Below are 16,098 nucleotides of genomic sequence, written 5' to 3'. Positions count from 1 at the left end.
CGGGGCAGGCGGCCCTGCGGGTTTCCTGAGTGTCTGAGGGAAAGGGCAGGTGATTCTCACAGGTAAGCTCGCCAGGTGCATTACTCACGCAGTGGAGATATGCTAATGTATAAAGAACACTGGAGCCAGGATGGAGTGAGACAGGGAAACTCACGTTTGTGCACGTGTCTCTTTAAATCGTGCGCCCTAGGCTCCTCTTTTGCCTTCATCCCTACACATATAACCCTGGAAAGTCAAAACTCACGCTTTTCTATCATACAGCACCACGCCCCCTATAAGACCGCCCCTAAAGCAGGGGACATCACAAGCCTTTCTGCAAACCTAAGGAAGATTCTGTGTGTTGGACGTACTTCCTGCCTCCACTCCCAACCCAACATACACCGAGCTTCAACTAGGTTTCTCAATCTAAAATGGTTGCTGTTTGGCAAAAGTAAATGTGTTGCATGTGGAGTTAATGTATAATGGATGCAGAGTTTCTATTTGGGGTGATGGAAAAGTTTCCGTAGTGGATGGTGATGATGGTAGCCCAACATTGTGAATGTAAATAATACCCCTGAATTGTGTACTTGAAAGTCGTTAAATAAATGTTGTGTATATATATAAACATAATGTTTTTTAATAGACCATAATAAATTTTTTTTAAGTAAATGAGTTGCAGTCTCTCCACCCCACTAATCATTTTGTAAATAGAAGTATCCAATGCAATCTACAAGTTTCTAAAACTCTAGCAAATTAGCTTTAAGTAGCTCACTCCCCCCAACTGCCCCCCACCACCACCACACACACACACCATGCACATAAAAACAACCAGATCACCTTCTGGTATCAACTTGGTCATAGCTGCGTTACAAACACCTGGTCCGAAGTGTTTTCCATCACAAAAATAAAAGGGTGATATGACCCCTCTCTAAAGGATATGCAAACCCATAAAGGAGATAAATAATTCAACAGTTAAAAAAAAATTATAGCATGAAATAGCTCTCATGGGAGCCATTTCCCCAACCCTGACCCCTTTCTAGCTTCAAATCCATCCAGGAAACTTACCAAGGTAGTTTAGCTCTAGATATTTTAGTGGAGACCCTTCTGAGGCTGATAAGAAGTGGTCGTGTCCCCCAGTAAATTATAATTACTGTTGCCAATACACAGTTTTAAAAAAACTGCATGGTAGAAAAGTCCAACTTTGAAGCCAAACAGACCTGAGTTTGAATCTATGACCTTGATGAAGTTACCTCTTCTAGCCTTATTTTTCTCACCCACAAAATGAGACTGATGATACTGGCTACAATGAACTATGGAAGAATGTTCATTTGCTCAAAATACTTATCACTTCTCCGTGTTTGAAAAGTACCCTTCCCCTACACTGGTCTCAGGCTTACAATGGAATTGATTTGACCAATGGAATGTGAGCAGAATTAATGCATGCCACTTTCCAAGCATAAACTCTAAGAGCCATCATGTGGTTCCACTTTTCTTTCTGCCTGGAGAGCAGCTTGTCCCAGATAAGGGCTCATTTCTGCCTGAGTCCTGGAATGAGAAGATATGGGGTGGAGCAGAGCTGAAGCCAGTTAGTATTGGCCATATAAGGAGGAAAATAATTGTTGTTGCCACTGAGATAGTGGGGGTCGCTTGTTGACACAGCATAGCTTTGCTAAGGTGATTGATACAGTGATTAGTATGTGAATGTTCGTTAAGTCCTTTATTGACATAAAGACTGAGAAAGCGGGTGCATATTGAAATATAGATGTCAATTACATGCTAAAACAGCACCCCTTTTATGGGAGACTGCTCATGCTAAGCTCCTATTAAAAGGAAAGTACTATCATTGTATTTCATAGTCTCTAACCTATATCACAATTACTCCATAGTTAGCCAGCCTAAAACTGGATGAGCTATCCCAGCAAATTCTCACCTGAGACCAAAAAATCAAGACACTCAATAGATTCCAGTTGAGAAAGGAGCTAAGCTGAAAGGAATTGTCAATGTTATGATGGGCCAGAAGCAAGCCAACTGTGTGAGATCAGAAATGGCAGAGGAGGCAAGTTCATAATAAGAAATGAATGGAGCAGATACAGTAAAAGAAGAGGCAATACTATGGAAGAGAGATGAGGCACATGCTGTTCTCTCTGCTGGCAAAACTCTTCCCTGCTCTCTCATCCTGGTTAGTCTTCTACTCATCCATGCAGTTTGGACTTAAAAGTCACTTATTCCAAAAATCTTTCCTTCGTCTCCCCGTCCCCCCAGTATAGCCAGTATGGAAAAGATACTTAAGAGCTGGCTGCAGAATTCCCTTTCAAGAGAAAAATGTCTTTGTATCAGGCAAACAATTTGAGAACAAAAGACAAAATAACCTGAAAAGAAATATTTGCAACACATATATAACTAAGATAAGGGCATAGTTCACTAATTTACCCAGATTTTATAAATCACTAGGAGAAAAATACAAATGCAAATACAGTGACTGGGAATCTAGCAGCCACCCTAGACCATTTGAAGACTTTGGGAAAGGAAGACATGCATGCTTAGAGTGATAAGACAAACCCACCATACCTTTTAAAATAATGGGAAATAATTAATAGGCCCCCCCCCCCAAGGTTGCTGGTTACTGCATTATGTCCTCCACATGGACCTAGCAAGCTGGTCTGGAATTCCCAGCAGCTGCTTCTGGAACTCCCTTGGTTAGCTGGGAATACCATTTTTGCCAACTGCACACAAAGCGTTGGGAGGATGTTCGTAGACCAGAGTAAGTGGACGTTGACTTAGCCAGGTGACGTGAATGAAGACTGGCCACAAGTAAAGAGAAAACTGTCACAACCAGATCACCTTCTGGTATCCACTTGGTCATATCTGTAGGAGAAATGGTCTGCTAGGTTCTCCATCCCAAATAATAACAACAAAAAGAACAGCTAATATTTATGCAGCACTTAACTGTGTGCCAGGCACTGTTCTAAGTGTTTTACACATAGTGTCTCATTTAATCCTCAAAACGACCAAACGAGATATGCACAGTTCTTGTTCCCATTACACAGATGGAGGGAACTGAATCAAAAACAGGTTTAGCCCAAATCCCAAAGGAGCCAGTATTTGAACTCAGGCAATTTGGCTACTGATGGATTCTTAACCACTTGCTTCATAATGGAACAAGTTTCATTTCCTCAGCCTAATGAAACCAGTGAAAGTCCAGCTCAGTGCCTAGAATTTCATTTACTGTTGTATTTTTGTTCATTTTGAAATTGATTGTCCCAGCACCACTATGAGGGAAGTAGAACAGGACCCTCTTGCAAATATAGCCCATTGCCAGAAATTCAGCTGTGAATGTGAGCATGCAAACATCCGGTGGGACAAGGAAAACACCAGATTCAAGTTTAGACAGTCACCATGATGTGAATGAGCAGCTTTGTTGTTAGGACCCTGAGGCTACAGGGGGTGAATTAAATAGCAACAAGCGTCATTTGCAGCGTTGCAGTAAACCACTTATTCACATTATATTAACATTTTTTCCAAAGTAGAAATTATGTCATTGTTCTTATTATTCATTTTATTAAAATTGATGCTCACTTTTAAAAATTCACAAACAGAGGTATAAAACAGAAAGTGAAAATCTTCTGAAACAGCCTCCCCACCACCAAGAAAACAACTGGTATTATTTTATGGATACCCTTTCAGACATTTTTCTGTGCAGTGACATAGTTCTTTTATTCAAAAAAATGGATTCATGCTAAAAAATATATACTGCTTTATGATTTACTTTGTTCACTAAAGAATATGATTTAGACAGTTTGCTTTAGAGCTATATCATCATTTGTAACAGTTTGAGTATTCCACTGTACTCTTGAACCCTAATTTAATTATTCTGCCACCGTTGAACATTAGGGTATTTCATACTTTTGCTACTATGGAATATTCTCTTTAAATAGCCTTTTACATTTGTTCAATTATTTCCTTAGAATAATATACTGGAATTGTAAAGGCTAGGTAAAACTCTATACAAATATTATGAATATGACTTATATATTGCAAAATTACCACAGAAAGTCTGAATCAATTTATTCTATATTAATCCTGGCTGGAACTTCTCCAGTGTTGGGGGTTGGCTGGATGGCCTGGGTTGTCCTTCTTGGGGTGCTCTCTCTCCTCTACATGGCGTGTCACCCTCTAGCAGACTGGCCCAGGTTTGTTCTCGTCACACCTGCAGGGTTCCAAAAGAGGGAAGAAGCATGCAAGGCCTTTTAATGCCTAGCCTGGGAAGTGGCACACTGTCACTTCTGCCACATTTCAACACATAATGCTTTACTAATCAGATAGACATGCAAAAAAAATTATCCTTGACCTATACCTCCCACCTTATACAAAAATAAACTCAAAATGGATCATGCACTAAAATGTGAAATATAAAATTCTTAAACTGGGAGAAATCTTTATGAACGTGGGTTAAAAAAATGGCACACACATATGCTGTGTTTTATGGAAAAGGAAGGATGACTCAGAGGGCAGAACCAAGGGTTCCAGAGGTTAGAGCCAAGGATCACGGAGAATTATTCACAGGTCTGGAGAGCTAAGCAGAGAACTTTGCACATTTGCCAAAAGCTGAATTTAAGAATGGCCACAGATGGTAGGGGCACTACCCTGATCAAGATGGCCGAGTGGAACACTCCAGGGCTCCGTATCCCCCCACATGCTTTGACCACCAGTGAGAACTGGGAGAAACGTCTTTCTCAAAGCTCCTGAAAACAGTTAAAGTTTTGCAGTGACAGGGTAAGTGCCAAACCAAGGAAAAAGCAGTAGGATCAAGGCGACTCTCAGGAAAGCAGCTAGCGCCAGGCTGGGAGCACCAAGCTGTGCATCATGGTTGCCCAGATCAAAGGACAATACCATCAGGATGGCTGAAGGTGACCCCAAGAAACCAAAGTACAAGATGTACACTTAAGCCTTCTTCGTGCAGACATGCAGAGAGCAACATAAGAAAACTCCTGAGGTCCCTGTTGATTTTGCAGAATTTTCAAAGAAGCTCTCTGAGAGGTGGAACACAATGTCTGGGAAGGAGAAATCTAAATTTGATGAAACGGCAAAGCCAGGCGAAGTACGTTACAATTGGGAAATGAAAGCTCATGGGCCAGCTAGGGGAGTCAAGAAGAAGAAAGACCCTAATGCTCTAAAACAACCATCGTCTGTGTGCTTCCTCTTCTGTTCACAATTCCGCCCAAATCCACAAACCCTGGCATTTCTATTGGCAATGCGGCCGAAGAGCTGGGCGAGATGTGGAACAATCTGAGTGACAATGAAAAGCAGCCTTACAATAAGGCAGCGAAGCGGTTGGAAAAGTACAAGAAGGATGTCACTGACTATAAGTCTAAAGGAAAGTTTGACGGCACAAAGGGTCCTACTTAAGTTGCACAGAAAAGGTGGAAAAGGAAGAGGAAGAATAAAAACTGTTGCTGTCTCCTTGTGAAAACATTGGACGAGGGGAGCACTGCACTGGACACAGCTCGTATTTGCGATGTGTCTATTGCCCTCATTAGGTTTAATTACAAAATTGGATCATCATCATATTGTAGTCTCTCAGAGTGCTCTAGAAATTGTCACTGGTTTACATGAAGTGGCCCTGGGTGTCAGGAGCACCCTGAGACTGTACCAAGATTGTACGTATTTCCAAACGTTTTTAAAATGAAAAGACCCTCTGGTGTCCTCCTCGCTCTGTGCACTTTGCTGTTGGTGTGACAAGGCATTGAAAGATGTTTCTTGCATTTTTTTTGTTATTGTTTTCTAATTTGTAAGGTGGTGCTAACTATAGTTGTTGGCTAGAAATCCTGTTATCAACTGTACACAGCTATACTTGATAAAAATGAATGAAATGAGGGAAATTCTTGGATGGTCCATGCGGGGCATTGAGGCGGTGGCGGAGATGCCTTTTAGCCGGGCCACAGTTTAGGACGTGCACTGGGAAGCTGGACCTGTTGACACTGCAGTGGGCCTCCACTTAGCTTCAGGTTGTCTTGTTTTTGTACATAGTGACGTAGCATTCTGCTGCCATTCGTAGCTGTGGAAAGGAGGGGGTGTCAGCTGACCTGAGAAGTATTTGAATTTTTTTTTTTAGTTAAGCGAAGTAGTTTTTAAACTGTTTATTATTCAACAAACTGCAGAACTCTTCATTGTCAGTGAAGTGAAAAACCACTGCATCGAAGTTCAAGAACCTTCTTACTTAAATAGATTTTGTAGTGTTCTGTTTTTTTTTTGTATGTTTAGAATGCCCAGATGTTTTTGCAGTTAAATAAACAGTATGACATTAAAAAAAAAAAAAAAAAGCGGTAGGATCTCATGGCACCCTCACTGGCCCCTCTCCCACCCCTCACTGGTTCAGCGAGGAGCTGGCCTGTACTTGCTCCCAGGGTGGCACCCTGGTCCCAGTTCCCAGGGAAGCAGAGTAAGGCTCGTGCAAGCTAGCCAGGCAAGGAAGTCTAAGCCAATCAATCTGGTGGCAGCCTGAGGGGACTCGGCCTGACAATACTTGATGTAGCCCCCCCTGTCCAGAGCTCAGCCTACAGGTAGAAGGCAGCTTAAAGAGCTCCATGATAGAGCAATGTGGGAAAGCAGTCAAGTCATGGCTGCCTGGGACAGGAATAGCTAGCTGTAGGACATTCAGTGCAGTGTCTGGGACTGTGAAGAAACATTGTTTCCTAGGGAAGAGGGGACATTCTTATAATATACTTATACATGGGGAAATTCCTGGGGCCATGCATGCATGCCTAAGACAAGATACATGAGCAGAAAGAACAAGGAGGATCCTACAATTTTGCCTGGCGTTAATTCTCTAAATTCATTGTATGGATAAACTCTAAAGGAGAGCAGACACATAGGCCAATCCTCAAAGAGTGGAAAAGGGGTTTTCTTTTTTTCTTTCCTTTTTTTTTTCCTCTGTAAGCTCCTAACACTCAAGGAAATTTCTTTCATAACACTAACTGGATACAGGTTTAAGGAACCGATGTCTCAGAGTCTAAATTCCAGTGATAACACATTAAAATATCAAAATGCCCCAGTTTCAACAAAATATACACAGAAACAAGAAATAATTACCCAAGCAAAGGAGAAAATTAAAACACAAAAAGTCATCAATGATGAATGTACAGGACAAAGACTTTTTAAAATAGCCCTAAATATGCTCAAAGTACTAAAGGAAAACATGGACAAAGAACTAAACTACATTAGAAAAACAATAAAGGAACCCAAAGAGACTCTTAATAAAGAGTCTCAAAATTATGAAAAGGAACCAAACAGAGTTGAAGACCACTATAACAGAAAAAATTCCCTAGAAGGATTTAACAGCAGCTTGCATCTGGCAGAATCGAAAAACAGTGAAATTAAAGAAAAGATACTTGAAATCATTCAGTCTGAGGAGTAGAAAAAAAAAATGAAGAAAGTGAGCAGAGTCTAACGAACCTATTAGGGCACCATCAAGCATACTAATATACATAGTATGGGAGTCCCAGAGGAGAAAAGAGAGAGAAAAGTGCAAAGAGGATATTCAAAGAAATAATTTAATGAAAGATGTAACTACATACGTCCAAAACAGTCAATGAATTCAAACAGGATAAAGCCAACTCGATCCATTCCACGACACATTATAATCAAATTGTTGAATGCCAAAGATAAAGAGAGAATTCTAAGAGCCAGAAGAGGGAAGCAATGCATCACATGTGAGGGAGCTTTAAGTACCAGTTGCTTATTGGAAACCATGGAGGCAAGAAGGCAATGGGATGATGTATTTACATGCTGAAAGCAAAATTGTGCCAACTAAGAATTCTGAATCCAGCAAAACTGTCTTTCAAAAATGATCGGAGGTTAAGGCATTCCCAGAAAAATAAAAGCTGAGGGACTTCTTCTACAACTAGACCAGTAAAAGAGAATTCTGTGGGTTGAAAGGAATAGACAATAGATTGAAGCCACATTGTTTTTGTTTGTAAACTGCCAGAATGCAATATACCAGAAATGGAATGACTTTTAAAAGGGGAATTTATTACGTTGCAAGTTTACAATTCCAAGGCCATGAAAATGTCCAAATTAAGGCATCCAGAGAAAGATACCTTAACTCCAAAGAAAAGACCAATGAAGAATGGGGTTTCTCTGTCATCTGGGAAGGAACACAGAAACGTGTGCTAGCTTTCTCTTCTCACTTCATAAGGCTTCCCTGGGGTTGTTTTCCTTCTGCATCTCCAAAGGTCCCTGGCTGCGTGGACTCTGTCAGCACTGAGCTTTTTCCAAAATGGTTCCCTCTTAAGAGCAGTAAGCAACCCACCTTGAACGGGTGGAGACACATCTGCATGGAAGCCATCTAATCAAAAGGTACCATCCATAATTGGGTGGGTCACATCCCCATGGAAACAATCAAAAGATCTCGCCCAGCAATACTGAGTGAGGATTAAAGAGCATGGCTTTTCTGGGGTACACAATAGCTTCAAACCAGAACACACATTAAGAAATAAAGATCTCCGGTAAAAGTAATGGTATCTGTAAATATAAATGCTGGTACTTTTGTATTTGTAGTTTAAAATACCACCTTTTACTTCCTATGGGATCTAAAAGGTAAATGCATAAAATGTAATGATAAATCAATGAGTTTTGATTCATCACTATGTGCTTTGTAAAAATAGCTACACAAAGTCAGGAGAAAGAGGGGTATAGGAACGTAATTTGTGTTCCTATGGAAATTAAATTGGTGTTAGACCAAAGAAGATTTTTATAGATTTAAGAAGTTACATTTAAGCCCTATGGTAACCACAAAGAACATATCAGATACTGGCAAACTCAGAGATACAGAAGTAGAGTACAGTTTACCAGGGATGGTGAACAGAGGGAATGGGGGTTCAGTGCATAATGGATATAGGCTTTATGCTTATAGTGAAGGAAAATGTGATGGATTGAAGTTGTATGTACCCCAGAAACAATTATATTCTTTTAATCCATTCCTGTGGGTGTAAACCTATTGAAGGTGGGACCTTTTGATGAGGTTATTTCATTTGAGATATGACCCACCTCATTCAAAGCGGGTCTTAATCCTTTTTACTGGAGTCCTTTAAAAGATGATAAAGCACAGAAAGCCCCAGAGAAACTCAAAGGAAGGCAGTCAGAAGCTGAAAGCTATGAAACCTGGGAGAAAAGGAAGAGACCAGCCGAAGTCACCATGTGCCTGGCCAGGTGACAGAGGAGCTGAGGCTCACCAGTAGCTGGTCTTCAGGGAGGAAGCATCACCTGTTGATGAACATTTTCATGGCCCAAGAATTGTAAGTTTGTAGATTAATACATCCCCATTGTAAAAGCCAACCCATTTTTGTTAAACTCCATTTCATCAGCTTTAGCAAACCAAAACAAAAAAGTTCTAGGAACAGATGACAGTGAGGGTCCCCCAATACAGTGAATACGATTAATCTCACTGAAAAGTATGACTAGGAGGAGCTGGGATGGGAAGGTTCGTGTTGTATATGCTTCCATAATTTTATAAAAAGACAAGAAATTAAAGAAACAATAAAACTAAAGGCAATACAGGATCCTGGACTAGATGTGTTCATGGAGGAGAAAATGCCCAAAAGAACATCAAAAGGACATTATGGGGACATATGAAAAAAATTGGAATGTTGACTTAAACTTTAATGTATCAATGTTAAATTTCTTAAACTTGATAGCTGCTAATTTAAAATGGTTACATAAATTAATATTCCTTTTCTTAGAAAATGTACATGGAAATATTAAGTGTTAAAGAGTATAATGAATGTAATCAGCTCTCAAATGTTCAGAAAATAGATATATAGATGGAGAGACAGACCGATAAATAGATAGCTTAATAGATGGGTAGATAGATACACAGATAGATAGACTGATACAGCAAATGGCAAAATGTTAAATTTGATGGATCTGAGTATCTGGAGGCAGGGGGTGCTGGAGTCTCTGTATGGGGTTTGTGTTATTTTTGCAACTGTCCTGTAAATTTGAAATTATTTCAAAATAAAAAGTTTAAAGAAAAAAAGAATTACTATGGACCACTGACTCTTTTGTGCTTCCTGTTTTCCTCCTTTTTGAAAAGGAATAGCTAGAGCAGTTATCCTATATCTGTTTCCTATATCCTATATCTGTTGTTGTATGTTGAGTGGAGAGGGGGCTCAGATAACTGGTCCCTTCAGTTTTTTTGTTGCTTGTTTTTAATATTTTTATTGATAAAACAACATACAAACACAAATGTTCTTAACATACAAACATTCCATTGGTATATAATCAATGGCTTACAACATCATCATATAATTGTATTTCATCACCATGATCATTTTTAGAACATTTGCATCACTCCAGAAAAAGAAATAAAAAGAAAAAAGAAAAAACTCATCCATACCATACCCTTACCCCTCCCTCTCATTGACTGCTAGTATTTCCACCTGCTCAATATATTTAACCTTTGTTCCCCCATTCTTTATTTTTTTTACCCATAGTTTTTACCAATCTGTCCATACCCTAGATAAAGGGAGCTTCAGACACAGGTTTTCACAATCATGCAGTCACATTGTAAACATCTTCATACAATTATATCTTCAAAAATTATATCTTCATACAATCATCTTCAAGAAACAAGGGTACTGGAACACAGCGCTACAGTTTCAAGTATTTCTCTTTAGCCACTCAAATACACGATAAACTGAATAGGGATATCTATATAATGTGTAAGAATAATCTCCAGGATAACCTCTAGACTCTGAAATCTCTCAGCCACTGACACTTTATTTTTTCTCATGTCTCTCTTCCCCTTTTTGGTCAAGATGGTTTTCTCAATCCCTTGATGCTGTATCCCAGCTCATCCCGGGAGTTCTGTCCCATGTTGCCAGGGAGATTTACACCCTGGGAGTCATGTCCCATGGGAGGGCAGTGGGCTTACTTGCAGTGTTGGCTTAGAGAGCGATGGTCCCTTCAGTTTACAGCTCAGAGGAGCTGAGCTCAAGTTGAACTTAAGGGACTCCCTACCCTCATCCCCACTCCCACCCAGGAGCCTCTCCTCACCTAGACCTGATTTAGATGACAAGATTCTGAACTTTAACCTAGTACAGTAATAAGATAATACTTTGGGGGGGGAGGGGTTGAGGTGTAGAATGAGTGCGTTTTGCATGTGGGAGGGATATAAATAGTTTGTGACCAGAGGGTGGACTGCAGTGGTTTTAAAAATATGTCCTCAAATTCTGTAATATTTCTTTCCTCATAACATGGAGCTTAATTTCTCATCCAATGAATGTGGATGGCCTTAGTGACTCACTTCTAGTGAATAGAATATGGCAGAAGAGATGGGATGTCACTTCCAAGATCAGGTTATAAAAAGATGATGACTTCTGTTTTAGGTGAGCGCTCTCACTCTCTTTCTCTCTCTAATCACTGAGCAGCTGCCAGCTGTCATGTGTAAGGACACTTAGGCAGCTTATGGAGAACCCATGTGGGAGGAATCAAGACATGCCAGCAACCATATGAGTCATCATGGGAGCAGATCTTTTCAGGCCTCCGAATAGCCACATGAGTAACCTTGGAAGTAGATCATCCCCCAGTTGAGCCTTGAGATGATGGCAACCCCAACCGGCAGCTGACTGCAACGTCACGAAGAGACCTTGAGCTTGAAGCACCCCCATAAATTGCTACAGAATCCTGACCCACAGAAACTATGAGATAATAAATGTTTGTTTTAAACCGGCCAATTTGGGGGTAATTTGATGTTCAGCATTAGACAGTTAATACACTAATACAGAGAGCTACTGTTTCATTTCATTATTTTTCTCTCCTTCATTCTTTCTCACTACCACGAACCATCTTTTCCTATGAAGCAGGGAAAATAAGAGCCTTCAGGACATTAAAAAAAAAAAAAAGATGTATCAGTAGGTATTTCCAAATGTATAAACACATAGGAAATGGAACAGAATAGAGTCCTGAAATAGATCCGCCCAAATATGGCCAACTGACTTTTGACAAAAATGCACAGATATTTTAATAGAGCTTTTTGTATTAGTTTCCTATTGCTGCTATAAAACATTACCACAAACTTAGTGGCTTAAAATGAGACAAGTTTATTATCTTATAGTTCTGACCATCATAAGTCTGAAAATGAGTCTTGCAGACTAAAATCAAGGCATCAGCAGGACTGAGTTTCTTCTGTAGTTTCTAGTGGAGAATCCTTTCCTTGCCTTTTCTAGTTTCTAGCAGTCCCCCACATTCCTTGGTCCATGGCCCCCTTCCAGCAATGACATCACTCCAGCCTCTGCTTCTGTCATCACATCTCCTTCTCTGACTCTGGCCTTCCTCTGTCCTTTTTATAAGGAACCTAGTGATTCCAGTGGGCCTAACTGGATGAACTTTTCAATACATGATGCTGGAGCAACTGGACACTCATATGCCAAAAAAAAAAAGAACTATGCCTAATACTTTACACAAAAATTAACTCAAAATGGATCCAGGTAATATTATTCATACCCTACAGTAACCACAAAAAAATAAAGAGAGAGACTTTGGGTAGGAGGATAAGTGCATTTTTTACACACCACCTGCAAGTTAAACACAGTGAATTATCTGAGGGTTAGCAGAGACACCAAATGTGACTTCTTTGTAAACCAAAAGGGAAATTTCAAATGTCTGCTCTTTACTGTTGAAGGAAAAAACAATTTAGATACTCCTTTGTATCGAAACAATGTTGAGGCCACAAGATAAGCACCACGGAAGGGAAAGAAAGAGAGGGGTAAGGGAGAGGGAAGGAGAAAACAAGAGAAAGCTCTTGTCCAAAGATGAAGTGATATGCAAGCAGTGGGATGAATGCAGACATATTACATGGTTATCACTAATGACCGCCCGTGACATCTCCCCTTCCCAACTTATCTCTTGAAGAAATGCACTATGGAGAGTTGGAAATGGAGGAATGAATCCAATCTCTGCATTTTGCATATGGAAAATGAAACCCAGAAAGAGAAGGAGACTTTCTCAGGGTCACACTGTGAGTTGGAGGCAGATTTGGGGCCCCCTGTCTCAGGGTAGAATGTTCTTGACTAAATTCCACTTCAATGACAGTTTTAAGTGATATGAAAAATGGAATTAACCAGCAGCTACACCCAAATAATCAGACAGACAGATCACCGAAAACGGACACCTATTCTGAAGAGACATAAAAGGGAGGAAAACAATTTAATGTTCCTATAAAAGAAACTTTCAAACATAACGGAGAATTGTAACTTTCCTTTCACTACAATCTTCGGAGGAGTTCTTGATTTCTCCCTACCCTCCCAGGCAAAAGAACAATGACACAATTGTGGGTTATTTTATTTGGAGTGTTTCTCAACCTCTAAAGAAGAGCCATTCTCTGGCAGATATGATTTGAAGATTTTTTAAAACTACATTAATTGCCAAGGAAGATGGGAAGTTAGTAGCCTTTAAGGCTTGTAATCACTCACCTAAGAATTGTTTTTACTGAAGTTTAAAAAGAGAAAATACCACTTTACAGAAAACCTATAATGTATTTAAAAAATTTCCCAGCCTAAGGAAAGAGACTTCCAGGAAGAAGCGGCTGCCACTTCTTGACGCTTTTGGGGGGGGGGGGGGATTAAACCTCTCATTCCAGGCAGTTTTGATAGAATGAAACTACTGAAGAAAGAAAACACGATTGCCTGAAGCAAAAAGCCAAAAGGTAGTAATAGAGATATCCCAGTAATAGAGATATTCCATTTTCAAACCCAGAGATGAAAGAACCGAAAAAACAAAAACAAACACACAAACAGGAAAATTTGACAAGCGTCTTTAGACACTTGATTTTACGTGAACTCCATTCCAAAAGGCAATGAGGCTCTGAAAAGACTTAAAGGGCTATTATCTTTCTCCACATGAATCTCTCCATCAGCATGGGACAGAAAGAAAAAAAAAGGAAATGATCATTGGGATTTATCTTGATGCAAAGGTGGGTGCCTTCATTTATAGGGACCATGCCCTTCCCACACCTGAATGGTTTGCTTTCTGACAGGACATATTTAGGCTCATCATATGCTTGAATTTACTGGCAGACATTATGCAGTAAATTATTTCTGGCTATAGAAGCATGCCCAATTTATGTGCATAGCAAAGCCTTGTAAGTATGACTATCACAATGTCAATAAACAGTGTTTAAGTCCTAATAGTCTCCTTAGGAACATTTATGAACATTATTCATTTTTAAAGAGATAGAGAAGAGTTAGTGAATTGACAGGGGTCAAATAGAGGAAGGCTATTTCATGTTGTTTTTGTCCTTTTTGTTTTAACTCTCCATAGTATACAAGCTATTCACAACACATTTCATCAAGCAAACATTTCAGGATGGGAGATGAAAGAATGGCATTTTTGGTCTAATGGATTTGAGTGGGGATTTTATTTGGCTTTAATTCTTCTTTGTCATGGAGGCAACTCACCTCTCTGAACCAGTTTGCTTGTTTTTTTTTTAGCTGAAAAATATGGATATCAGTAGCCACCTCATGGTGCTGTTGTAAGGCCCATATAATATATTTTGGTTTGTGCTTTGTAAAGCACTTTGGTAGTAAAGTACTACCAAACAGGAGGGAGCGTTTGGGTTTTTGTTTTCCCTTCAGCAATTTTTTGCCCCAACTGAAAATGAAAAAGTGCAAAATGTCCTCACCATCAAATTATACTCCCTGTCAGCATATCTCATCACAGGAGGTTCTTTCTGTCAAATGAAAACTATACAGAACATTTTCCATGCGTTTCAGGTCATTAATTCTTTTTAGCTTTTCTGTCCTTATTGTGTTTTCCCCTCTTTGGTTGTGATAGGCTTGCACCAAAAATCTCACTTCTCTTTCAATGACTTTGTATAAATGAAATACTTTATTTTTCAAAATAAGTGTACCCAATGTTCTGAACAGTCATTCACATTTTAGTATAAATAGGTTTTAAAATTACATCTAGCTGATTTGCAGTCATAAGAGAACTCAAGAATGAGGAAGACACATGATAAAGAATAAAGGAGGGACAGAAATTGCAAATTTAAACTATCCAGACACAGGAGATGATCCCCTGGAGAGGGCCTAACTTTGGGTTGTCACTTGGTCCCACTATTCTGTTAGCACTGCTTTGGAGCTCACAAGCTTGATCATCTATATTCCCTCTGCTCTTTGGATAGCATTGTCTTAACTTCAGGGCGAAGTTGGCATCAGGGCTGCAGTGGCCACCTGGAGTGTGCCACCTGGCAGACATATCAACCTTCCCTATCTTGACAGCCTCTCCCTAAATCAAGGGTGTGCCAGTTTGAAACTGTTGTGTACCCCCAGAAAAGCCTTGATCTTTAATCTTCATTCAATATTCCTAGGTGGGATCTTTTTGATTAAGTTGTTTCCATGGAGATGTGACCCACCCAGTTGTGGGTGGGGCCTGTTGATTAGGTGGTTACCATGGAGTTATGTCTCCACCCATTCAAGGTGGGTCCCTTACTGGATTCCTTTAAGAGGGAACCATTTTAGAAAAAGCTTTAGAGCCCACCCAGCCAGACACTCTTGGAGATGCAGAAAGAAAACACCCCTGGGAAAGCCATTTGAAGAAGCCTGAAGAGAAAGCTAGCAGATGTCTCTGTGTACCTTCCCAGCTGAGAGCAAAACCCTTAATGTCATCAGCCCTTTCTTAAATCAAGGTATCTTTTCCTGGATGCCTTAGTTTGGACATTTTCACAGCCTTAGAACTGTAAACTTGCAACTTAATAAATTCCCCTTTTAAAAGCCATTCTATTTCTCGTATATTTCATTCTAGCAGCTTTAACAAACTAAAACAAATAGTTCCCCTAGATCAATGGTGATGACACAGCCCAAACTTTTTTCTCTCTTTTCAATAAATATATCTATTTATGCTCTAGGAAATTCTTCACATAAAAATGTCAAAATCACTCTTTTAAATGCAATTTTATTGATATTTTATATATTTATATACCATATAATGTTCCAAAGTGTATAACCAAGGTTCAGAGTATCATCATACAGCTGTGCATTCATCATCACAATTGATTTTTGAAAATTTTCATAACTCCAATAAAAATAAAAGAATTCCAAAACCCCCATACCTCTTATTATTTAT

The 16,098-nt window shown here is 39.7% G+C and overlaps 1 pseudogene; it reads left to right on the top strand.

The window, feature by feature from the left end:
* Positions 1-4,876: 4,876 nt before the first annotated feature.
* On the top strand, positions 4,877-5,592 carry LOC143656831 (high mobility group protein B3 pseudogene; annotated as a pseudogene).
* The last annotated feature ends 10,506 nt before the right edge of the window (positions 5,593-16,098 follow it).

The sequence above is a fragment of the Tamandua tetradactyla genome, chromosome 15 (assembly GCF_023851605.1).
Source record: "Tamandua tetradactyla isolate mTamTet1 chromosome 15, mTamTet1.pri, whole genome shotgun sequence".
NCBI classification, from domain to species: Eukaryota; Metazoa; Chordata; class Mammalia; order Pilosa; family Myrmecophagidae; genus Tamandua; species Tamandua tetradactyla.
The sequence above is the reverse complement of the archived record's forward strand: the minus strand, read 5'-3'. Positions and strand labels throughout refer to the sequence as shown.